Source organism: Procambarus clarkii, chromosome 2, assembly GCF_040958095.1.
Source record: "Procambarus clarkii isolate CNS0578487 chromosome 2, FALCON_Pclarkii_2.0, whole genome shotgun sequence".
NCBI lineage: Eukaryota > Metazoa > Arthropoda > Malacostraca > Decapoda > Cambaridae > Procambarus > Procambarus clarkii.
This window is the reverse complement of record NC_091151.1, coordinates 49,228,567-49,256,066: the sequence shown is the minus strand read 5'-3', so window position 1 is coordinate 49,256,066 and position 27,500 is coordinate 49,228,567. Positions and strand designations below refer to the sequence as shown.

The 27,500-nt window shown below is 45.7% G+C and overlaps 1 protein-coding gene across 1 annotated transcript in view; it reads left to right on the top strand.

The window, feature by feature from the left end:
- Positions 1–27,500, top strand: part of LOC123762353 (uncharacterized) — a 263,102-nt gene that overhangs the window by 160,836 nt on the left and 74,766 nt on the right. The window lies entirely within an intron of this gene.

Genomic DNA, 27,500 nt, shown 5'->3' with positions numbered 1-27,500 from the left:
TATATATAATACCTTCGAGGGTTCAATGGCTGAAAGGTTACATATTAATGATCGTAATGTCAATGCACGAGCTAAGAGGATTACTGAGTAAAAATTTATAATTGATTTAATGGTTCGAGTAAAAGGTGCTCCAAATTGGCTGAACGCTAATTAGTGAATTGCAAATTGGTACAAAAGTTCATGTAAAGTATTCATGTCAAAGGCTGTACAGGTCTTTCACTTGTTATGGAATGAATGTAAAATATAATACAGGAAGAGCATTGACCCAGTGTTCTTATATTAATTGTTGCTCTCACCTTAATGTATTCCTAAGCTTCGGTGCTACGAAATTGGAGGAGTGTGGTGACGAGGGAGGGAGACATAGCATGATTGTATTGTATTGTATTGTATTGTATGATTGTATTGTATTGTATTGTATTGTATTGTATTGTATGATTGTATTCTATACTTCCACCTCCATTTCTCATGACGATCACACAAGCAGGTTTGAATATAAGCTTCGTGTAGGCTTACAGATCACAACAGTGGCTAGGTCAGGATGGTAGGATGAGGAAGAAGGAATAGGCCTAAGGATGTGGTTTGTATAGAGCAGTGACAAAGCTCTCCAAGAGGCCAGGTCTGAAGTGGTAGGTAAGTCAGGTTAGGCAAGCCACGGAGCAGGCTTTGGAGGCCGGGTCATGATAGCAGGTAGGCCTGGGTGCAAGTCTTGGAGGCGGGTCATGATAGCAGGTAGGCCTGGGTGCAAGTCTTGGAGGCGGGTCATGATAGCAGGTAGGCCTGGGTGCAAGTCTTGGAGGCGGGTCATGATAGCAGATAGGCCTGGGGTGCAAGTCTTGGAGGCGGGTCATGATAGCAGGTAGGCCTGGGTGCAAGTCTTGGAGGCAGGTCATGATAGCAGGTAGGCCTGGGTGCAAGTCTTGGAGGCGGGTCATGATAGCAGGTAGGCCTGGGTGCAAGTCTTGGAGGCAGGTCATGATAGCAGGTAGGCCTGGGTGCAAGTCTTGGAGGCAGGTCATGATAGCACGTAGGCCTGGGTGCAAATCTGGAAGACAGGCCATGAAACAAGCCATTAGATCACGTCTCTCCAGAAGTAGATCTTGGAGAATAAGCCATGGTACGAGGTGCAGTTAAGGGCAAGGTGAAGGGGAGGGGCAAGGGGAAGGGCAAGGGGCAAGGGGACGGGCAAGGGGAAGGGACAGATCACCATAAGATCGGTATGTTTATGGCTCTCTAGAACAGGGACGCGGGGCGACGAGGCTGTTGGTGCTGCTGGGTGGAGAGGACAGGTGGGTTGGATAGGAGGAGGAGGAGGGATAGGAGGAATAGGAGTTTACACCAAGTAAAGCACCACCTTCTCCTCCTCCTCTTCCTTCACCCCATCTTCATGACTATAGCACTTTGATGACCAGGAGAGCAACGGAGATATGGACTTACGAATTATGGACTTAAAGAAGATGAGTCTAGCAGGCCGGTGGTGCTTGTAGCCTCACGCTCCGTCAACTGTACCTTTTCTTTGACGCTGGATGTCAACACTGCTTCCCTTTCTTTCCCTTCTCCAGTCTCTTAGTTTGCCTCAGGGGCTTGTTGTAGCGGGTAGAGTAGTGCTGCGGGTAGAGTAGTGCTGCGGGTAGAGTAGTGCTGCGGGTAGAGTAGTGCTGCGGGTAGAGTAGTGTTGCGGGTATAGTGCTGCGGGTAGAGTAGCTCTTGGGGCCCATCTCTTAGCTTTCGGGTAACTGCTGCTACAATGTTCACGGTTTCCTGTGGCGGTGTTATGCTTTTTATTGTGAATGTTGATTACTTAGGTTCGACACCCTCCTCCTGCGGTCCGCTCAACGTGTGCCATGATCGCACACTGAAAGATTATACCTCAATTCCCTTAAATCATCTGCGCTTTTATTTATTGTCTGTATTGTCTCTGTTTCTCTTTTTTTCTGGAACTGTTTATCTCTGTTCCCTTTCTGCCTCTCAGTGTCTTGTGGCATAGTGAGGTAAAGTAGAGAAGTAGTTCTCTCTACTTGAGAGGGAAGTAGAGTGCGAGAGGGACAGCGGACAGAAGGGCAGACTGGAGGCAAGTAACACATGCTAAGGCAGGAGAAACATAAGAGTGGAGGTAAGTTGCAGTGTTTGAAAGTAGAATGAAGTAGCAGAGTAGTGTTCGATATCTCGTGTCCTTTCCACAGGGTTCATCTTAAGTGTTTGAGATGGTGATGGACAATTTTCAACTAATGATATCGTCTGCAGAGATGACAAGAAGCTCTGCTTTGTACTTTCGTCTTATGTGTGATATGAGGATGAGAGAAGTGGTGCAAGGGCGGTGCCCCGAGGTACAGAGCTCCTCACTCTGCTTACACTAGATTGTGTTACTTAATGTTAATGTTAAACCATTTAAACCCCATTCTTCCCCCACTTCCCCGTTATTTCTGTAACCCTTATTTTATGGGTTACATCTCCATGGTCACATTAATTAAATGCCTATGTAAATTACCTGTGTACAACATCTTCATTCCCTTCTAATTAATGATTTTCTCATCGTTACTAATTAGAGACCGAATTGGGTCGAGTTCCAAAGTTGTGTGCCGACAAGTTCCACCTTGAGGGGTCAGTTTAATTCAGTTTAATTCAGTTCCATTTTAATATAAAAAACCCACACCACCTCCATTTGACCGGTTGACTTTAACCACCGACCCTGCCCTTGCCCTGTTTCCTGCCTGTCATGCCTAGTGACCCTGAGCTGGTTTAACCCCCCCCCCCCTGCTGCCAACCGTACGGCCCCTTTACCACGGCGACTATGAATGTTTAACACTAGGGCTGCACACTACCGCTGTCACCCACTCTGCTGACTCTTTAACACCGACCCAGTCTGACCTGCGGAGAATAACTCCGCTCTGTTGCTTCTCTAGTCATTGTCGACTTCACCTCTGGTAGCGGACGTACTCTTTCTGTTCCCTCTAGTGTTTTGTTTTACCCCAGGCGAAACCTGGAATGTCTTGATTGATTAACTCTGACATAAAACAGTGTCCAACCACTTGGGGTGGACGGTAGAGCGACCGTTTCGCTTCGTGCAGGTGGGCGTTCAATCCCCGACTGTCCCCAAGTGGTTGGGGCACCATTCCTTTCCCTCATCCCATCCCAAATCCTTATCCTGACCCCCTCCAAGTGTTAGCCTATAAGTTAGCCCTCCGAGGCAAAATAAAAAAAAATGAAAAAATAACGAGGCCGAATTAGGTTAAGTTTATAGATTAGTAGACTGGGTTTAGGGTGCTTGCTGAATGTGCTGGTGCTCTAGAGTTGTGGCTCAGGCCTCTTCCTTAGCAGATATGATGATAGGCCTATCTCAGAGGTGGTAGGACTAGCATGTGTAAAAGCGTAGGAAACCCATGTGAATGTGTTCCTGGTTGGTATGTTGGGAGGTATCTTCATGTCATCAAGTGATCAATTGATCACTTGATCACATACACCAGGTCGACTTGAGAATGGTCCAGGACGGACCGAAACGTCGTCGTCCCTTCTTCATTTTCTAGTGTGTGGATTGGTCAACATACTTCAACCACGTTATTGTGACTCGTCGCCTGCATACACCAGGTGTCAGGTGTATTGAACACACACACACACACACACACACACACACACACACACACACACACACACACACACACACACACACACACACACACACACACACACACCAGGCGTCTTAGCCTCGTACCCCAAGAGTGTGATAGAGATCTTGTACAACAATATCTTCATACCTTTGTGTGTCCCCTTACTAATTTACCGCCTCCATTGTTGTTCTCCCTTTACTCTTCTCGTATTACATTTTTGTCTCTACGTCGTTTTCCCTCTTCAAGGTGGCGTGTGTTTATTGTTAATGCTTAATCTGTCTTCCTCGTCTGCATGAAAGGTGGGGCGACGGTTTATCCATTAACCTGGACCTTTGTCATGTTAAATAGGTATTGTGGGACTAGTTTTCATGTTCACTGAGTAATATTACTTGGTGTATATAGGACTTGTGTGTCTCTATATCATTCACTATTGTCACTCGGTGTATATAGGACTTGTGTGTCTCTATATCATTCACTATTGTCACTTGGTGTATATAGGACTTGTGTGTCTTCAATGTCATTCACTATTGTCACTCGGTGTATATATAGGACTTGTGTGTCTTCTATATCATTCACTATTGTCACTTGGTGTATATATAGGACTTATCTGTGTTGCAAGGTCTCATTCACTGGGTTTATCACTTGGCGTTTAAGATTGATCTCATTCAATCGTTCATTCATATTTGCGTAAACTTTACATTCGCTCGGTAAAAAAAGGTCCACCTTCTTGGGTGTTTTTCTGGTGTCAGGACTTTGATGCGTCGGCCTTCATTAACTCTGCTCAACTTTTATTGTAACTCTCCTCGGGCTCATTATCACGCTTCTCTCTCTTCCCCTCTCTTATCACCGCAGGGCCAGGAGGAGGAGATAAGGAGGAATAGATAATGATAAGAAATGGATGATAATGAGGAAATGTTGCGTGTTTCACCCAAAAATCTACAAACTTTTATATATATATATATATATATATATATATATATATATATATATATATATATATATATATATATATATATATATATATATATATGATCGAATTGAATTGCTGCATTTTCAGTAATATAATGTATGCATTAAAGACTTATTAAAAAGCTAAAATAATAATATATCATTTATTGTACACAAAAGGGTGAGGTAAAACTGATAAATAGTACACACATATAAGCCGAATAAGGTTCGTAGTCGTAAAATATCGATCGGTAAAATAACTAATTAAAACAAGCTAATGTCCATGAAATATTTGTCAATGGTGTGAAATTGAAAAGTTGATAGTCGGGTGTGAGCGTGACTCACACCATTAAGAAGAGCTGGGCTCTCCTTAATGGTGTAATGGTTCCACTTCACATCATTCACCATTCGTCCCTCACATTCACCATTAGGCTACACTGAACCAGTCTCTCCTCCCACCCTGTGACATGAGCCCCGAAGCGGGACGAAGATCGGTAACAATATCTATGTGCTTCTCAAGAACGGTCCCCGCAGAGTTTTGAAGCTCTTAAGCTGTTTAGTATTAATTACAAACTAAGCCGCCATAATGGAGAGAAGATGGTGTCGAAATGGAAGATCTAGAGGTTTCGAGAGAATATAGACACGTAAATGAGTCTTGGCCAAGGATTGCTAAACTAACAATGTAAGCCAAGCCCAGCGGGTTTTGTGAGGGCAGTGCGAGGTGTTCCCAAGACTCATCCAGTTGTTGCTCCTTTGTTTTCTTTGTCCTTTGCTCGCCAATCAAGATGAGATGAAGATTAACCCACCCAAAAGGTGGCACGGGCATGAATAGCCCGTAAGTGGTGGTGGCTCTTTTGAGCCATTACCAGTATCAGCTCTTGATACTGGAGATCTGTGGAGGTGCGACTGCACCCTGCGTGACGGGAGATGTCTCCCCCGGCCCGCCAATCATCTCACTTTAGATATCTCTCTCTCTGCTTCTCTTTGGCTTTGTTGTTTTCGCATTCGCCTATTTTCTCACTGTTCTTTCTTCTCCTTTCTCCTCACTTTCATTTCTCTTCTATACTTTCTCTCCCTTCTCTCACCATTCTCACTTTTCTTGCTTTATCAAGGCTGCTCTCCTCTCGTAAATTTCTTGGCTCTTGCACTCGCAAGAACGAAGAAAATTATTTCAGTATTAGTGCAGAAGTGTCGGCATTACCGCACAAACACAAACTGGGAATTATGTGAGAGTTCCTCTTTACAAATACGGCGATCCACTATCAGTTTACTCCGGAAACATTCATTCTTGTGGGTTCTTGACGCTAAACCCGAGACTCATCACCCACCACGGCTCAGTTGCTGTGTAAACAAGTTACCAACATCAAAACTTATGAATCAAATGTTGTTACTATCATAACATCAGCCTAGTGCTTCGGAGCTCATTAAGTGTTTAATATATGTAAATAAACGTTGTTTGTTTACCAACAAACAAACGTTGTTTACCAAACAACGCCAAACGTTAGTTTTCCGCCAAACGTTGAGAAAAGATGTGTAGGTTCGTAAGTAGATGAGTAACTGATTGGTGAATTCAGCCCTTCGTATCCGAAACACATCTGTTAATACCAGCAACGAGGAGACGGCCTGGTCGACGACCGGGCCGCGGGGACGCTAAGTCCCGAAAACACCTCAAGGTAACCAACAATTAATCTCGAGATATCTTCCTCCGGTTCCATGATACAATTTGACGACCGTTCAGCAACCTAGAAAAAAAAGAACCAAATTTAATCAAATATGGCTCTTAACTTTTAAGGAAAAAATTGATTTCAATATTTGCATGGCCCCCGCGCACCCATGGGGAACTGATCATAATAATAATAATGTTTCATATTAGACAGCTTGTTTTTATATAAATAGATAAATTTCTATAAAAGAAACATTAGATTAGCATGTTTCTATGTAGTCATACTTGTGTTATACTCAAATTCTGTCAGTTGAAATGTAACCAATCACAGGCAAGTAGGCCTCTGACGTCATGCCAGACAGAGGAGCATCAAGCCATGCTCCCAGCAGCCTCAGTTATCCTCACAGACTCAGAGTAGAAGGACCTCGGCTAGGCAGATATATACCTTGCTATCTCACTCAATAAATATATACAGAAGCGACTACTGTGTCTACCTTCTACCCGAACAAGGCAAACGAATACTTGGTTTGGCATATCCTGACAATTGCCTTTCCTCCCTTTCATGTTTCACTATTCAACTGGAGTATATTATATGAGTTCTTTTCATTCCTGTGGTTTCATTGTAGAAGCCGGTGGCCCGGGGTGTAAATTTTGTCAGCGCGGGTGTCCGGACACCGGCGACTGTACCCTCCAGCTGTCACCCATCCCTTGGGTAGTGGTGGTGAAGGGCAGCGTGTACTTTAATATGGCTCTCCTGCGAGAGTGGGGGAAAGGATAGAGCCACATGTTTCAGTATTAACTCTCCGTCATTATGGAACCAAGTCAATAAGGGAGAGGGGGATATAACCATTCTCGTTAATAGTGCCTTTCTGCATCTGTATGGGCTCGGGTCATTCATCTTTCTCTTATGTTTTTTCTCCGGTGAATCGGGGGGAAAAGGTTCAGGCACCTAAGAATGAATCTGCAGTGTGCTACTGGTCAGGGGCCAGATTCACGAAGCAGTTACGCAAGCACTTACAAACCTGTCCATCTTTTCTCAATCTTTGGCGGCTTTGTTTACAATTATTAAACAGTTAATGAGCTCCGAAGCACCAGGAGGCTGTTTATAACAATAACAACAGTTGATTAACAAGTTTTCATGCTTGTAAACTGTTTAATAAATGCAAACAAAGCCGTCAAAGATTGAGGAAAGATGTACACGTTCGTAAGTGCTTGCGTAACTGCTTCGTGAATCTGGCCCCAGATAAAGTTACCTACCTTAATATGACAGTCATGTATAATGGGTAGAGGAGGAGGAGAAGGAGGAGAGAATCATTCACCTATCTCTCCCTCACCCATGCAGTAGAGACATATTAAGGTACATAATGATCGGCATTTGCACACACGGGAGACATCTCCCGTCACGCAGGGTGCAGTCGCACCTCCACAGATCTCCAGTATCATCTATTGATACTGGTAATGGCTCAAAAGGGCCACCACTTACGGGCTATTCATGCCCGTGCCACTTTTTGGGTGGCTTAATCTTTATCAATCAATCAATCGGCATTTGCATGTGTGTGGGAGAGACACCCGTCACGCACCCCTGCATGAATGTATGAGTGTGGGGGAGAGACACCCGTCACGCACCCCTGCATGAATGTATGAGTGTGGGGGAGAGACACCCGTCACGCACCCCTGCATGAATGTATGTGTGTGGGGGAGAGACACCCGTCACGCACCCCTGCATGAATGTATGAGTGTGTGGGAGAGACACCCGTCACGCACCCCTGCATGAATGTATGAGTGTGGGGGAGAGACACCCGTCACGCACCCCTGCATGAATGTATGAGTGTGGGGGAGAGACACCCGTCACGCACCCCTGCATGAATGTATGAGTGTGGGGGAGAGACACCCGTCACGCACCCCTGCATGAATGTATGAGTGTGGGGGAGAGACACCCGTCACGCACCCCTGCATGAATGTATGTGTGTGGGGGAGAGACACCCGTCACGCACCCCTGCATGAATGTATGAGTGTGTGGGGGAGAGACACCCGTCACGCACCCTGCATGAATGTATGAGTGTGTGGGAGAGACACCCGTCACGCACCCCTGCATGAATGTATGTGTGTGGGGGAGAGACACCCGTCACGCACCCCTGCATGAATGTATGTGTGTGGGGGAGAGACACCCGTCACGCACCCCTGCATGAATGTATGAGTGTGTGGGGGAGAGACACCCGTCACGCACCCCTGCATGAATGTATGAGTGTGGGGGAGAGACACCCGTCACGCACCCCTGCATGAATGTATGTGTGTGGGGGAGAGACACCCGTCACGCACCCCTGCATGAATGTATGTGTGTGGGGGAGAGACACCCGTCACGCACCCCTGCATGAATGTATGTGTGTGGGGGAGAGACACCCGTCACGCACCCCTGCATGAATGTATGAGTGTGGGGGAGGGAGGGGGGGGGGGAGGGAGGGCAAGTCATGACCCTTGATTTTGATTTTCTGCGTGTGAGAGGGGGAGGTTATCTTGAGATGATTTCGGGGCTTTAGTGTCCCCGCGGCCCGGTCCTCGACCAGGCCTCCACCCCCAGGAAGCAGCCCGTGACAGCTGACTAACTCCCAGGTACCTATTTACTGCTAGGTAACAGGGGCATTCAGGGTGAAAGAAACTTTGCCCATTTGTTTCTACCTCGTACGGGAATCGAACCCGCGCCACAGAATTACGAGTTCTGCGCGCTATCCACCAGGCTACGAGGCCCCCGAGGGAGGGAGGTCAGGTAATCATGAACCTTAATATGGGTGACCTGCAATGGGGGGAAAAGGGTGGAAGCGCATAGGGCAGATGTGTCACGTGGGAGACGGCATCCGGGGTGTCATGCAAGAGTCAGTTAGCGTCAGGTGTATCATATGGCAGCAGTTAGGGTCAGCTATGTCATGCGGAAACAGCTTCAGGTGTGCCAACCTGGAGACATGGTCAGGCTTGCCATGCAAGGAAGAACGAGAAAGTGTAGACGAGTGTCTGGTGAAGGTTATTGATCTTAGTGACCCAAGAGCTTCTGCTGCTACAATATACCTGGTGGCCAGGTGTGTGGGGGTCGAGTGGGGTCACACCGCCAACCAGGAGCACCAGGGGGGGGGGGGCCAGATTCACGAAGCAGTTACGCAAGCAGTTGTCCCCAGTTGCATGTATGCCTGGGGACCATTCATGCTTGTTCGCATATATATATATATATATATATATATGTCGTACCTAGTAGCCAGAACGCACTTCTCAGCCTACTATGCAAGGCTTGATTTGCCTAATAAGCCAAGTTTTCCTGAATTATTATATTTTCTCTAATTTTTTTCTTATGAAATGATAAAGCTACCCATTTCATTATGTATGAGGTCAATTTTTTGTTATTGGAGTTAAAATTAACGTAGATATATGACCGAACCTAACCAACCCTACCTAACCTAACCTAACCTATCTTTATAGGTTAGGTTAGGTTAGGTAGCAGAAAAAGTTAGGTTAGGTAAGGTTAGGTAGGTTAGGTAGTCGAGTAACAATTAATTCATGAAAACTTGGCTTAATAGGCAAATCGGGCCTTGCATAGTAGGCTGAGAAGTGCGTTCTGGCTACTAGGTACGACATATATATATATATATATATATATATATATATATATATATATATATATATATATATATATATATATATATATATATATATATGTCGTACCTAATAGCCAGAACGCACTTCTAAGCCTACTATTCAAGGCCCGATTTGCCTAATAAGCCAAGTTTTCATGAATTAATGTTTTTTCGTCTACCTAACCTACCTAACCTAACCTAACCTAGCTTTTTTTGGCTACCTAACCTAACCTTACCTATAAATACAGGTTAGGTTAGGTTAGGTAGGGTTGGTTAGGTTCGGTCATATATCTACGTTAATTTTAACTCCAATAAAAAAAAATTGACCTCATACATAGAGAAAAGGGTTGCTTTATCATTTCATAAGAAAAAAATTATAGTAAATATATTAATTCAGGAAAACTTGGCTTATTAGGCAAATCGGGCCTTGAATAGTAGGCTGAGAAGTGAGTTCTGGCTACTAGGTACGACATATATATATATATATATATATATATATGTATATATATATATATATATATATATATATATATATATATATATATATATATATATATATATATATATATATATATATATATATATATATATATATATATATATATATATATATATGTAGGTAAACAACATTCAGTCATACATAAACGATGGCTAAACGAGATAAACAATATAAGCCTCCGGTTGAAAGAAAAATGTTTGTGGAACCATTTTTAAAGCGCATTTAGTGTTAGGCTCAGACGTCTTCTGGTAAGCCTTGTGAGTAATCTTGAAGCCATACATGGGCTCGAATCCTGATCACGTCAGACACATGCACTACCGGCTGGGGCATGATGGGCTTACTGTATCTCAGGTATATCACGTTAATGGTGATGTCATTATCCTGGTTTTATCATGTTGGAGTGACATCGTTTCTACCATTGTATTAAAACCTTTCTTGTTCGTTTTAATTGCCTTATAAGTATTTTTATAAGTGTGATAATTGTATTGTACGTCATTTGTTATTAGTTCTGTTTACTTAAGTTGTCCAAGTAGCCCATAATCTCTGTGGTTCAAGGAGCACTGTGACCTCTCCTGCAAGTGTAGTGTGGTCGTCCTGTGCAGTTGACACTCTACCGGACCAAATAACCATGCACTGCTACCGACCTGTGTGGCACGCCACTAGTTACGTGCACCCTTGCTGATGCACGAAGCACGGCGTCTCCCCTTCACGTGCAGAGGCTGTATGTCTACAGAGTGTCTTAGCTTACTATGTTATCTAGTGATAAGAATTATTTATTGAAAAGCAAGGAAGGTAGTTGTTCAGTTGTTGTTGTTGTTTAAGATTCGCTAGCTGGAACAAAAAGTTCCAAGCAGCACGGGCTATGGTGAGCCCGTAGTGTTATTCAGTTATTTAACTGGAATGTCACACTGTTAGCAGCAAACACTTTACTTCCCTGGACCACATGGGTAATTTATGCGTCATTTAGTCTTAACAGAATTCACTTAAATTGTATGTAGATTTGACATTTGTTTAAATAATTCAAAGCAGTTTCATTCCATAGTATGTATGAGCTAATACTGTCCACACTTAAAGTTGACACGCTTATATCGGGCTTGTACTCCGTTCGCCTTACTGAGCAGAAGCATAAATAGGCTAATTTGCATATTGTTTTAAAAAATACAGGATTTTCGCGTTAAGTAAATATTTGCGGATATTTGTATCTTTATGGAACTCGGATATAATAGACAATAATATAACTTTTAAAATTCGTCCACTTATATATATATATATATATTGGTGTATACTGGCAGCAAGTTTTCTTTTAAACATGTATCATTGAATATGACCGCATATTCTGTATTTACTATCTTCGCTAGTAAATACAGAATATGTATATATACAGTAAGATAGTAAATACAGAATATGCGGTCATATTCAATGATACATGTTTATATATATATATATATATATATATATATATATATTTATATATATATATATAGTCCTGGGGACCATTCAGGCTTGTTCGCATATATATATATATATATATATATATATATATATATATATATATATATATATATATATATATAATCCTCGAGATAGTTCGAAGCACAGTGAAACCCACTGTCGGTGTACATGCTTGATTGAATTGTTAATGTTGTATCAGCTGGCGATCCAAATCTTCAGTTGACTTAATTAACACGCTGTATCTGATGGAACACAGTATCCTACGTGACTTGCTTGCGGTTAAATTTGCCGGTTTGAAAGCCTCGACTTGTGTAAGATATTAACCTGGCGTGTACCTGGAAATGAGTTCTGAGAGTTGTTCTACTCCCCCACAAGCCCGGTCTGAGTTCAGGCTTCACTGGTGATAACTTGGTCCAACAGGGTGTTGCTTGGAGAGGCCCGCAGGTCCACAACAACCCGGTTGGTCTGGTACTTTCTCTTGAGCACGGTCGCCCTTGTACCTGCAATATTTCTTATGCTTGCTGGGAGGATTTTGAATAGCTGTGGACGTCTGATGTTCATACAGTGTTCTCTGACTGTGTCTATGACACCTGCACTCATTCTTCACTGGCTCTCTTCTGCATTTCCTTCCATATCTTTCGCTCAAGTATGTTGTTATTTTACTGTGTACGTTTGGAACCGGGCCCCTCTAGTATCTCCCATGTTATATATATTATGTGATATCTCTCAGCTCCTTTCTAGAGAGCACCGCTGTGCTGTGGTCCCAATAGTTTTATTTTATTTTGATTCCTTTTTGTTCAGGGTGTGTGCTATCCATCCTATTGCATGGCCAATATTTGTTTAATGATTTATTAATTAATTTGTTTTACAACTTGCAATGTATCTCATGGGAGCAGCTAATCTAAGCTTGGTCTGCAGTGTTGGGGCGGGTAATCTAAGCTTGGTCTACAGTGTTGGGGGCAGCTAATCTAAGCTTGGTCTACAGTGTTGGAGCAGCTAATCTAACCTTGGTCAACAGTGTTGGGGGCAGCTAATCTAAGCTTGGTCTACAGTGTTGGAGCAGCTAATCTAAGCTTGGTCTACAGTGTTGGGGGCAGCTAATCTAAGCTTGGTCTACAGTGTTGGAAGCAGCTAATCTAAGCTTGGTCTACAGTGTTGGGGGCAGCTAATCTAAGCTTGGTCTACAGTGTTGGGGGCAGCTAATCTAAGCTTGGTCTACAGTGTTGGGGGCAGCTAATCTAAGCTTGGTCTACAGTGTTGGGGGCAGCTAATCTAAGCTTGGTCTACAGTGTTGGGGGCAGCTAAGCACACATCAATACCTGACAATTTCCGCCGTCAACTCGTCCTCTGAGATCGATGGTAAATTATACCTATGGACGGCGGCGGCGGCGGCATGGGGGCGATGGGACAACTGGCGGAGCTTTGTTTATTGTGTGGTACAATATGGCGGACAGTGGTTGCCATGGTGATGTTGTCATGCCGTCTGTGGCCGTACTGTGTGTGTGTGTGTGTGTGTGTGTGTGTGTGTGTGTGTGTGTGTGTGTGTGTTCTCACCTAGATGTGTTTGCGGGGGTTGAGCTTTGGCTCTTTCGGCCCGCCTCTCAACTGTTTACTAACTACTTTTTTTTCCCCACACCACACACACCCCAGGAAGCAGCCCGTGACAGCTGACTAACTCCCAGGTACCTATTTACTGCTAGGTAACAGGGGCATTCAGGGTGAAAGAAACTTTGCCCATTTGTTTCTGCCTCGTGCGGGAATCGAACCCGCGCCACAGAATTACGAGTCCTGCGCGCTATCCACCAGGCTACGAGACTTCTTGTGTGTGTGTGTGTGTGTGTCTGTATGTGTGTGTGTGTGTGTGTGTGTGTGTGTGTGTGTGTGTGTGTGTGTGTGTGTGTGTGTGTGTGTGTGTGTGTGTGTGTGTGTGTGTGTGTGTGTCATGTCAACATCTCATAAATCATTCTACGTGGTAGCCGTCCTCTCGATTTATGAATGAAAGGCGTTCTACACCTACCTTATCTTTAGGTTACCTTGAGGTGCTTCCGGGGCTTAGCGTCCCCGCGGCCCGGTCGTCGACCAGGCCTCCTGGTTGCTGGACTGATCAACCAGGCTGTTGGACGCGGCTGCTCGCAGCCTGACGTATGACGTAACTCATAATGTTGATTTTTTTTCTGAGATAATAATTCTTATACATTAGGAAAATATATGGAAATTAACCAATTTTTTAGAACGGCAAGTAAGCCATTCACTGTCCATAGAGGTTATCTTGAGGTTATCTTGAGATGACTTCGGGGCTTTTTAGTGTCCCCGCGGCCCGGTCCTCGACCAGGCCTCCACCCCCAGGAAGCAGCCCGTGACAGCTGACTAACACCCAGGTACCTATTTTACTGCTAGGTAACAGGGGGGCATAGGGTGAAAGAAACTCTGCCCAATGTTTCTTGCCGGCGACTGGGATCGAACCCAGGACCACAGGATCATAAGTCCAGCGTGCTGTCCGCTCGGCCGACCGGCTCCCAGACACAATATATTTTCATGAACTTTACTCAAAGGCAGATGATTGTGAGCGACTCTTGTCTATTACCCTTTTTCACTATAATATTTTATCAAAGAACAAACTTTTTGTTAATTTTGAAAATTTTCACAAAATGCTGCAGTTTTCAAGTGTGTATCAATACAACTGCAAAAAATTAATTGTATATTGTATAGAGAAGGTGACACTGTAGGTCATAAAGCAGTTGACTTTCACTGGTCAGTTGGAAGAGAAGGGAACTATCAGGGGGGGAAAGCGTCAAGCCATTACGACTATATAGCACTTGGAAGGGGTCAGGATAAGGATTTGGGATGGGGCAGGGAGGGGGAAGGAATGGTGCCTCAACCACTTGTGGACGGTCGGGGATTGAACGCCGACCTGCATGACGCGAGACCGTCGCTCTACCGTCCAGCCCAAGTGGTTGTGGTCAGTTGGAAGAGACTGTATAATGAAGAATATTAAGACATTGTTGAGCGTGAGGTAATGAGGCAATGAGGCATTGAGGCAGTCAGGCAGTTAGGCAGTCAGGCAGTGAGGCATTGAGGCAGGCAGGCATTGAGGCAGTGAGGCAGTGAGGCATTAAGGCATTGAGGCAGGACTGACGTGGGACACACTGTGGCTTATAGCGGTCTCTGAGGTTCATGTGGCACAGTGCCTTTGATGTGAGGCCAATCACAGCGGCAGAACGGTCTAACGAGGTCTACACCATTAATGGTTATCAATAGCATCATTGTAAGAGGCTCTGACACACGGCGATATAATGTCACCCTGGTGCATTATACATTATTACAAGTATACAAGAATCTTGCCTCTATCCATGTTCCCCAGGTAGAGCCAGCTGGCTTGTAGCTACCTCTCTGAGAAGGGAGAGCTCTGTGAGATTGTTTCAAGTGTAGGTTAGACGTCTATATTAATGAGTCTGAGTGGCAAGAAATATGAGCTGCGTCGTATTGGCCAATATGCCGTCCGTAGTTTCCGTAATTCTTATGTTCTTGTCTTCAAGGTCCGAAAAATTGTCTTTTGGGCACGTGTCGCTCGATAGAATCCTTGGTGAGTCTAATGTCTCTGACGTCGCTTTTTGCCTGTGTTTTGTTCTAGTATTTGGAATCCTGAATGTTGTTTCCGAACCCGAGCCCGGTTTCCGTTCCGTTCTGGGTTTCTGGGTTTCCGAACCCAGAGGCCCGAGACTGTTCAACACGCTTCCACTACACATAAGGGACATAACTGCCCGACCCCTCACAGTGTTTAAGAGAGAACTATCAACATTAGAGGCCCGAGACTGTTCAACACGCTTCCACTACACATAAGGGGCATAACTGGCCGACCCCTCACAGTGTTCAAGAGAGAACTATCAACATTAGAGGCCCGAGACTGTTCAACACGCTTCCACTACACATAAGGGACATAACTGGCCGACCCCTCACAGTGTTCAAGAGAGAACTGGATAAGCACCTCCAAAGGATACCTGATCAACCAGGCTGTGACTCATACGTCAGGCTGCGAGCAGCCGCGTCTAACAGCCTGGTTGATCAGTCCAGCAACCAGGAGGCCTGGTCGACGACCGGGCCGCGGGGAAACTAAGCCCCGGAAGCACCTCAAGGTAACCTCAAGGTAAGGTAACCCTTTGACTATCCCGCGACATTGACCATGCTCAAGTCTTCCGGGCTTGGTGCCTCCTTTTGGTTACTACTTACTTGTAAGGCTCAGTATTGACCAACTGGCTGCCGTGGTGTAGTGATTATAAGTTCGTCACGTTAAAATCACAGACGACGCTCACGTAACTTGGACTAGATGTCGCTGGGATCAAGTACACGACCCAGAGAGTGCCTGCCTCTCGTGGCACTGCGGGAGTCATCAGTAGGTGGTGGCAGTAGTGTTTCTGAGAGCACGTGGTCGTAAGTACCTATTTTGAGTCTATCATGAGGAAGTGGGGGAGGGGGAGGAGGGGTTTTGCAACATTGCGGCTCAGTTTCTGACGAGGCTTAGTGGCATGATTGCATTTTCCATAACTCTGGTCATTTTCCTTTCTGTTATTACGATCATATGTGGTTGTTTTTTTCCTGCCACTCTTTCCTGTAATTCCTCATCTTGATCTGTAATTCCATCTGCATTTGGTGAGGGGGTTGCAGGGGCCTAAGGTTGTGGAAGGGGCTGGTGTCGGTGGTTGGGAGCTTGTGGTTGTGGCAGGAGGGTGGTAGGGGCTGGTGGTGGTGGTGGTAGGGGCTGGTGGTGGTGGTGGTGGTGGTGGTAGGGGCTGGTGGTGGTGGTGGTGGTGGTAGTAGGGGCTGGTGGTGGTGGTGGTGGTAGGGGCTGGTGGTGGTGGTGGTGGTGGTGGTAGGGGCTGGTGGTGGTGGTGGTAGGGGACTGGGAGCTTGTGGTGCATCATTATGAGGGAGAGACGCAGCCCTCCCAGCCACCAGCACGTCTTGTTGAGCCTTGTTACCTCTCACTCTCCCTCTCATCCTCCTTCCTCTCTGCCTCTCATTCTGTTCCTTCTGCTCCGTGTCTTAGCTTCATCCTTTTCATACTCTGCTTTTCACCTTCTTTCCCTTGTTATCTACTTCACCTTTCCTGCCATCTCTCTCTCTCGCAGTTTTCCTGCTCCTTCACGGAGGCCGGGCCATATGTTGGTGCAGGTGGTGCGTGGAGGCGCGGGCCCCAGCTGGTACACGCTACCATTAGCGCCGCAGATGGTTCATGCCGCGCCATTGATGAAAGAACTCGATATACGTAATTGTTGAAGGGGTGCCGACGTGTATGGCACCTGTAGCAGATGGGTCAATGTTGGTGGGGCTATAGTGGGGGCGTTGAGGGCGTGTGGAGGTGGGCGGGAGGCCGGTATGGGCGTGAGGGAGAGGGGGGCTGTTAGATGGAGAAACTATCAAAACTGGTAACCTGTTCTCTCACTCCTAAGTGAAAAAAGAAGCAGCCGCAGTACTAACAGTAACAGCACTCTAGTTATAACGGTACTAACAGCCTGGTGGACCAAACTCTCACAGGTCAAGCCTGGCCTTGGGCCGGGCTTGGGGGAGTAGAAGAACTCCCACAACCCCATCAACCAGGTATCATGCAGCTACATTAGCAACAATTCCAGTAATAATAATAACAGTGACACGATAAACTCCAATACACTGCAGGAGATGTCACCTAGAAACTGTGAAACTGGAGTTAACTTATAATTAGAATAATATACAACTTGTCCACCTGTGAAGGGTCCAACCCGTTCTCGCACTTGCGATATATGTCGTGCATATCATAGAGGAAAATACATCGAAAGTACACAAGACAACCGACGGTTAGAAAGGCGGGTTCCAAGAACTACTAGCTCAATCCTGCAGGCACAAATAGTAAATACGCACGCACGCACGCACACACACACACACACCCGTACGTGTCACGGTAACAACAAACAACGCTTGTACGGTTGTCAAATATCATAAAATCGTATTAGTGGTGCTTGCATGTAATGGAAAGTAAACAAAGTCACTCTACACTTAATTCCGGGTTGCGGCGTTATGACACTTTTACTGGCTTTACCCCACATGTCCACCCCTTCCCACCACCCCTTCCCACCCCCTCTTCCTTCCCTTTCACTCACAAACAAACAAAGAGACGGTCCAATAACTGACCGGAGCGCAAGAAATGATATATGACATCATATAATAAGTAAAGAGCCACACGAAATTTGAGATTCATAGTAGTACCTGTATTCAAGAAAGTGGGAAGGCAATATATTCCCTGAACTACAGACCATTGTCACTCAAATGCGTTACCTGATGAGTTACCACGCACGCACACCCGCGCGCGCGCACACACACACACACACACACACACACACACACACACAGTTGATTGACGGTTGAGAGACGGGATCAAATAGCCAAAACTCAACCCCCGCAAGCATAACTAGGTGACTACACACACACACACACACACACACACACACACACACACACACACACACACACACATCCACATCATTCTATCCCTTCGCCCCGGACACAGATACAACTATTTCGAACAAAACCTTTCGCTTTTCGAACACAATAACACAGTCACGGTTTCATGTAATGGAAATTTCAATTATATTACGCTTCCTACAATTCTATGAACAGCGGGTGACATTTTTACTCGCGGCTTCTTGTTGATTAACCTGTTTGTCCTTTATTGCTTCCGTTATTTGCTCTTTGATCCCGTATGTTGTTCAGTTGCAAGCACGCTGCTTGCAACCCTCCTCTCTCTGCCGGTAGCAGAAGTCTGCTCGCTACAGGCGAGGAGTCACAATAACGTGGCTGAGGTATGTTGACCAGACCACATACTAGAAGGTGAAGGGACGACGATGATGTTTCGGTCCGTCCTGGGATTGAGAATGGTCCAGGACGGACCGAAACGTCGTCGTCGTCCCTTCACCTTCTAGTGTGTGTGTGGTCTGGTTAACTACTCGTTACATTCCTGTAGTAATTTCGAATACTTCCACTCGGTGTTATGCATAGTGGACAGCACTCAATACCTTCTCCTGCCTGCCTGTCTGTCTGTCTGTCTGTCTGTCTGTCTGTCTGTCTGTCTCTCTCTCTCTCTCTCTCTCTCTCTCTCTCTCTCTCTCTCTCTCTCTCTCTCTCTCTCTCTCTCTCTCTCTCTCTCTCTCTCTCTCTCTGTCTCTCTGTCTCTCTCTCTCTCTTTGTCTCTCTCTCTCTCTTTGTCTCTCTCTCTCTCTCTCTCTCTCTCTCTCTGTCTCTCTCTCTCTCTCTCTCTCTCTCTGTCTCTCTCTCTCTCTGTCTCTCTCTCTCTCTTTGTCTCTCTCTGTCTCTCTCTCTCTCTGTCTCTCTCTCTCTCTGTCTCTCTCTCTCTCTCTCTCTCTCTTTGTCTCTCTTTCTCTCTCTCTCTCTCTCTCTCTCTCTCTCTCTCTCTCTCTCTCTCTCTCTCTCTCTCTCTCTCTCTCTCTCTCTCTCTCTCTCTAAACTACTAAAGATGGTAGTTTAAAATGGTTGCCGCAGTTCGTGATACTGTCGATGTAAAATGGTAGTTGTTGTTTAAGATTCAGCTACTGGGAACAAAAAGTTCCAAGTAGCACGGGCTATGGCGAGCCCGTAGTGGACTTACCTGGCACAGGAGCGGGGCTGTGAAGGTAGTTGTAACATGGTAGTTATAATATGGTCGCGGTATCATGGCCATTGTAATATAAACAGTGAAAGGTTATTTGCAACATTGGGAAGTTAGTTTAGGGCAGCTGGTTGTGAGAACATGGCCCGGACACATAGTGTGGTGGAGGTATGAAGCCTCGTGGCACCGGGGTACACCTGCGTGTGTGGTGCCCTTGTGTGGCCATGACACACTAATTCACCTTGCTAGCAGGGGCGTACTCACCAAGGGAGCCGGTCGGCCGAGCGGTCAGCACCCTGGACTTGTGATCATGTGGTTCCGGGTTCGATCCCGGGCGCCGGTGAGAAACAATGGGTAGAGTTTCTTTCACCCTATGCCCCTGTTACCTAGCAGTAAAATAGGTACCTGGGTGTTAGTCAGCTGTCACGGGCTGCTTCCTGGGGGTGGAGGCCTGGTCGAGGACCGGGCCGCTGGGACACTAAAAAGCCCCGAAATCATCTCAAGATAACCTCAAGATAACATGTAAATTGTCAGGTGAACCTTCCTCCTGAACAGATAATATTCTTAGGTTATATCTTAATTGTATTATAAATCGTTAGTTTAAACTATCATATGTATATGCTGAACACATCTGTAAACGAAATTTCCGGGTAAACTCAAATAGTTTTCCAATTCCATATTTCACATTATTGTTAATAATAGACCGTATTAATGTAACCAAACATAATGAAACCTAACCTAACCTTAATGTAACTTAACCATGAATAGAGAGTAGATAATAGCATTAATTATGTTGTGGTTTTGTATCCATTACCTCCAGGGGGATGTCCCCCCCCCCCTGAGGACAGGTTGAACATTGTAATACTCCAAATGGCTCATTAAAAAACTGGAACAATAACTATACAACCTAACCTGTTCAAGGCCAAAATAAAGTATGCTAGGTATAATATATGGGATTTAGGCCTCGTCTAGTACCCTTAAGGCGCTATACAAACTCTAGGAGAGTTTAGGGTTTGGGTATTGTCTGCTTTCTCGTGTTCTCTATAATATTAACAGAAGAAAACCATTCATATGGGGGTGCAACAGTCCACTTTTGTAGTCAATGTAACCCAGGTTACAATTAATGTAACTCCCTGTTACAGTAATTGTACGTTCGACGAACAATTGCCCTAAGTACTATCATTCTGGGAGGATGGGTTGAAATATTATCATTCTCGGAAACTTTTTACCTTACAAATTTGAGGTCGAAGTTGGTACACCAGGTCACATTGGTACACACACTCCAGTACATTGACTTGTGACACCTCAGTGCTGGAACCCGTGTGTTCACGGGTGGGGGGGGGGAGAGGGGTGGGGGAGGGACCCAGGAAAATGTGGTGTGGCGTATGCAAAGCACGTTTGGTGCCCCTGATCCCTGCATCACCAGCACGGTCCCTAGTGTGTCCCTGGCGGATAGTGCCCCGGCCTCCCTGAGTGGGGGTGTAGGGGTGAGAGGGTGTGTATGGGGTGAGAGGGTGTGTATGGGTGAGTAATGGTGTATGGACTTGATTGACGTGAGAGCAAAGGTTTTGTAAATCATCATTGGTGTGGCAGTCCTTAGTGTGTGTTCTTGTTATTCATCTTGTAATAGTCTTGGCTGTCACTGTTGGTTTTGTTGTGTTTTCTTAATGTGACGAGTTGACAAAGGTTGAGAGTGGCTCTGAATACTGTCACTTTCATGCCATATGTGAGCGTTACATAAGAACATAAGAACAAGGCAACTGCAGAAGGCCTATTGGCCCATACGAGGCAGCTCCTATCTATAACCACCCAATCCCACTCATATACATGTCCAACCCGCGCTTGAAACAATCGAGGGACCCCACCTCCACCACGTTACGCGGTAATTGGTTCCACAAATCAACAACCCTGTTACCGAACCAGTATTTACCCAAGTCTTTCCTAAATCTAAACTTATATGTGGTTTACTGCCACATATTTTAAAGTGTTAGAAAATGAATAGTCTACCTCCCGAGTCTCCCTGTTATTCCCTTAGCTGTCGTGTTATGGGCTATTGCTCTACCGCCATATTTATCAAATACTTTTGTAAACTTTGTTTACTCCAAGTCTTCACTCTAGTTTCGTCCTTATGTGTCTAATATTGTCGTAATCAACTAATTGGGGAAAAGAGGTCTTCTTGCTCTAAAATTGTGTTGACCTGGGTTGTGTAGCTCATTATTTTCCATAAAACTGGGAAATTGGCTTATTATTTTCAAAACCCTTAATGATGTATGTGATGTTTATGCCATCAGCTTGAAGTGTGTTGTCAGTGCTTGACTGCCTTCCTTTGCGCAGTGGGGCGGTGTAGATCAAAACGTAGATCAACGTAGATCAACGTAGATCATGCACTTTTGACGGTGTGCGGGATGCCACCTCTGTTCTTGCTTTTTCTCCGTGTGGGTCTACATTGGCTGATTCCTATCTACTTCACAGAACAGCCGAGGGAGACGGGGCAGCCACCTTCAGGGGAAACTCAGAAAACTAATAAATACAGTGACCTTATTCCCTTTATGGTCTAGGGAAGACTTACCGCCTCTTGTAAGTCTATACTCGCAAATGTGGTCTTGTCAATCTGTTCCTCATTGTCTTTGCCTGTTTCTTGACTGGCTTTCTGCTACTTTTGTATTTCTTCATTCTGGTACGAGGGTTTGGTTGACACTTTTATGTGATTTCTAGTGAACGTTTGTTTTTCTTTGATGGTGTAATTCCAGTCTCTTGAATATTTCTCTGATTCAATGGGATATTTGTCTTTATTTAGTGTGTCATTGCCTGAGTGTGGCAGGTCTGAGTGTGGCAGGTCTGAGTGTGGCAGGCCTGAGTGTGGCAGGCCTGAGTGTGGCAGGCCTGAGTGTGGCAGGCCTGAGTGTGGCAGGCCTGAGTGTGGCAGGTCTGAGTGTGGCAGGCCTGAGTGTGGCAGGTCTGAGTGTGGCAGGCCTGAGTGTGGCAGGCCTGAGTGTGGCAGGCCTGAGTGTGGCAGGCCTGAGTGTGGCAGGCCTGAGTGTGGCAGGTCTGAGTGTGGCAGGCCTGAGTGTGGCAGGCCTGAGTGTGGCAGGTCTGAGTGTGGGAGGTCTGAGTGTGGCAGGCCTGAGTGGTATCTCGTAAGAACGATAATATGTTGTAATATATTTTATCCCAGTCAAGAGTCTCATTGTTGGAATTCATCATATTCCGCGACTTGCAATAGGAACGCTGACCATTTGGCATTTGTGTTGGTCTAGTGAGCTGGAGTTAGTGCAAGGTAGCGACGATTGAATGTCTTGCAATGGAAGGAAGGAAGGAATGAAGGCGTAGTAAAGTTGTAGCCAGTGGAAGGAAGAGAGGAATGAAGATTAAGAAAGATGAATACAAGTTGAGTCAGCGGAAAAGATGACTGGGAAGTGGCGGGCAGAGGTGAATGACAGGGAAGGGTGGGAGGGAAAGGAAGGAAAGTGGAGTGAAGGGAGCATAGGAAAAGAGGAAGACCCCCAAGGGTACTCTCAGGTCTGAACGCCATCTGCCCCTAAGGTTATATAAGCTGTTGAGAAGGCGCGCCTCCAGTTGTGGAGTAGGAGGGGGGTACCAGTGGAGTAGCAGGGTACCAGTGGAGTAAGAGGGTACCAGTGGAGTAGCAGGGTACCAGTGGAGTAGCAGGGTACCAGTGGAGTAGAAGGGTACCAGTGGAGTAAGAGGGTACCAGTGGAGTAGCAGGGTACCAGTGGAGTAAGAGGGTACCAGTGGAGTAAGAGGGTACCAGTGGAGTAGCAGGGTACCAGTGGAGTAGCAGGGTACCAGTGGAGTAGAAGGGTACCAGTGGAGTAAGAGGGTACCAGTGGAGTAGCAGGGTACCAGTGGAGTAAGAGGGTACCAGTGGAGTAGCAGGGTACCAGTGGAGTAGCAGGGTACCAGTGGAGTAGAAGGGTACCAGTGGAGTAAGAGGGTACCAGTGGAGTAAGAGGGTACTAGTGGAGTAGCAGGGTACCAGTGGAGTAGCAGGGTACCAGTGGAGTAAGAGGGTACCAGTGGAGTAGCAGGGTACCAGTGGAGTAGCAGGGTACCAGTGGAGTAGAAGGGTACCAGTGGAGTAAGAGGATACCAGTGGAGTAGCAGGGTACCAGTGGAGTAAGAGGGTACCAGTGGAGTAAGAGGGTACCAGTGGAGTAGCAGGGTACCAGTGGAGTAGCAGGGTACCAGTGGAGTAGAAGGGTACCAGTGGAGTAAGAGGGTACCAGTGGAGTAGCAGGGTACCAGTGGAGTAAGAGGGTACCAGTGGAGTAGCAGGGTACCAGTGGAGTAGCAGGGTACCAGTGGAGTAGAAGGGTACCAATGGAGTAAGAGGGTACCAGTGGAGTAGCAGGGTACCAGTGGAGTAGCAGGGTACCAGTGGAGTAGCAGGGTACCAGTGGAGTAAGAGGGTACCAGTGAAGTAAGAGGGTACCAGTGGAGTAGCAGGGTACCAGTGGAGTAAGAGGGTACCAGTGGAGTAGCAGGGTACCAGTGGAGTAAGAGGGTACCAGTGGAGTAGCAGGGTACCAGTGGAGTAAGAGGGTATCAGTGGAGTAGCAGGGTACCAGTGGAGTAGCAGGGTACCAGTGGAGTAGCAGGGTACCAGTGGAGTAGCAGGGTACCAGTGGAGTAGCAGGGTACCAGTGGAGTAGGAAGGCACTAGTAGGGAACGTGGACACTAATAGGGTACACTAACTACCACACTAGCGCCCCGGGCCTCCTACTAGCAAGGGGGAGCATGTGGATGTAAGTGAAGAGAAAGGGAGCACACTAGCAGCAGCCTCAACTAGCAACTAGCCTCATCAGACTAAGAGAAAGGGAGCAGACTAGAAGGAGCCTCAACTAGCAACTAGCCTCATCAGACTAAGAAGAGGACAAGCAGAATACGGCCAAAATCTACACAGTAAAATAACAACATACTGGAGCGAACGATATGGAAGGAAATGTAGAATAGAGCCAATGAAGAACAGCAGGGGTGCCATAGTCATGACCAGAGAACAATCTCTGAACATCAAAGGTTCACAGTTGTACAATATCATCCCAGTAAATATATGAAATTTTGCAGGTACAAAATTCGAAGTCCAAGAAAAAACTGGACAGTTTTCTGCAAGAAGTGCCGGATCAACCGGGCTATGGTGAATATGTGGGCCTCCGGGCCCACATATTGATCCTGGCCCCGGCCCCATGTCGAGCCTGGCCACATATCGAGCCTGGCCACATACCGAGCCTGGCCACATATCAAGTCGAGCCTGGGCCGGGCTTGGGGAGTAGAAGAACTCTCAGAACCCCATCAAGGTACAATGCAGGCAAGAACAGGAATGCCGTATAGGGGATGCTGGGAGGTTCATTAGTGAGAACAGATCATCAAGGCTAATTAAGGAGCAGAGAACAGGGAGATTGATTTATGGCGGAGAGAACAATCATTGATTAGGGAGGGAAGACCAGGTAAATTTATTGAGAAAGAGAAGATGGAGATTAATTGACCAGAATATTGTCAATAGAATAGGGAGAACGTGGGAAGAGGAGAGTGTAGTTACAGACTAATCGAGAGGAATTAGGTGTGTATGTTGGCAGAGACGGCGGGGGGGGGGGGGGGTAGAAGCCCGTGTCTGAGGTAATGACCAGATTAGGACGACTGGCTCTACAGGGAGGCTGTTTGGAACAGGTGGATTGGGGAGGAGAGATGAGACCAAGATTAGGTCTGATTAGATGAGCGTTGGATTGGGTGAGGCGGATGGAAAGAATGACTTGAGTGAGGCCGAGAGAGTGATTTAGGTGAGGCAGAGAGACAGGTAGATTAGGTGAGGTGAAAACAAAGGTAGATTAGATGATGTGGAAACAGGTAGGTAGATTAGGTGAGGTGGGAAAAAAAATTAGGTGGAGATCGGAGAGGTGAAGTGAACCTCCAGTCACAGCCTCCGCTCCTGTGCCAGGTAAGTCCCCCCCACGGGCTCGCCATAGCCCGTGCTACTTGCAACATTTTGTACCCCGGTAGCTGAATCTTAAATAACAACAGCGTGAAGTGAACCCCAGCTCGTAACATAACACAGCTGTGAGCCTCACTCGTGTATACACAGATCCTTTCACTCTTAACAGAACATTAAAAGAACTTAACAGAATTTGAAAAGCGTCTCGTCTCCAGCCTGTATCACAGGTTTTGGTGAACATTTATTAAGTCTCATGAGAAGGTTTCATTTAGTGACTTGGGAACAGATTCACGAAGCAGTTACGCAAGTATTTAGGAACGTGTACATCTTTCCTCAATCTTTTGACGGCTTTGGTTACATTTATTAAACAGTTTACAAGCATGAAAACATGCCAATCACTTATAGTTATTGTTATAAACAGCCTCCTGGTGCTTCCGAGCTCAATAACTGTTTAATAATTGTAAAGATTGAGAAAAGATGAACAGGTTCGTAAATGCTTGCGTAACTGCTTCGTGAATCAGGCCCATGGTTTATGAGAGTTTTTAAGAATATATATCAACATATATGCCAGGAGGATGACGTGATAGTGGTCTATCAGAATACATTGAGGAGGATATTCAACAAGGAGGCTCAAGGCAGGATATATTAGAAGGGTATATTATCCCGTGATATGAGAAGAGTATTTTAGTGGGGGAGAATATATTCGAAACGCATTTTAGGAGGTTGGGAATATATTGAAAGGGCTCCCCTTGTCGAGGCCATATTGAAGGATATATTACGTTGGATTTCTTAGAAAATAATATTGTGTAATATGTAGTTTATTTTTGTGTGTTTATTTATAATTTTTTTTATTTTATTTCAGTTTTAAGTTAGTTATTTATTTAAGTTTTCAGGGATAATGCATAGGCTGATGCTAGGTTTGGTTGTGATATATTGACTTCGGTTATGTTTACACAGGTTTAGTTAGGATTAAGTTAGTAATGCCCTGGGTAGCAGGATCTAACTGTAGTTACTAGCGAGAGATGATTTATCGATGCAAGCTACAATTTTGCAACATCAGACCAAGTGTTATGTGCAAAGTGTTATACATGTGTCGAAGTGTTGCAGTCCAGTGTACTAAGACACCCATGATGTAGAAACCATAAACCATAGGCACTTTTCTTAAACTTTTAAGAAAAGTTTAATAATTTTAGATATAATAAACTTTTCTTAAACTTTTAAGAAAAGTTTAATAATTTTAGATATAATAAACTTTTCTTAAACTTTTAAGAAAAGTTTAATAATTTTAGATATAACAAACTAATAAATAAATCAACTTTTAGACACTTTTCTCCCAGTCTGGAGTTACGTAATCGATCATATAGAATTATGCTCAATGAAATAATTAAGAATGGGATATGTGAGAAAATATTGCTGGGAGTTCGATCCCATTGTATGACCGCAGTGTTTGCTGATATAGAATTATGTATCTATATGGAGTATAGACAAAAAAGCACTGGCAACAAATTTAGTATTTTTGGAAGGAGAATGATATATTTACCAGTGCCAGGCTGAGGAGACGTGGCTCTGTTGGCACCGTTCTTAGCAGCTGTGCTGGTGCCAAGAGTTTGACTCACCATTCCTGACAAACATCTGACTTTGGAAGTTCATATGACTCACCAGTCCTGACCCCACGACTGACTCACCAGCCCTGACCTCACGATTGACTCACCAGCCCTGACCCCATGATTGACTCACCAGCCCTGACCCCACGACTGACTCACCAGCCCTGACCTCACGATTGACTCACCAGCCCTGACCCAACGATTGACTCACCAGCCCTGACCTCACGATTGACTCACCAGTCCTGACCCCACGATTGACTCACCAGTCCTGACTCCACGACTGACTCACCAGCCCTGACCCCACGACTGACTCACCAGCCCTGACCCCACGATTGACTCACCAGTCCTGACCCCACGACTGACTCACCAGCCCTGACCCCACGATTGACTCACCAGTCCTGACCCCACGACTGACTCACCAGCCCTGACCTCACGATTGACTCACCAGCCCTGACCCCATGATTGACTCACCAGCCCTGACCTCACGATTGACTCACCAGTCCTGACCCCACGATTGACTCACCAGTCCTG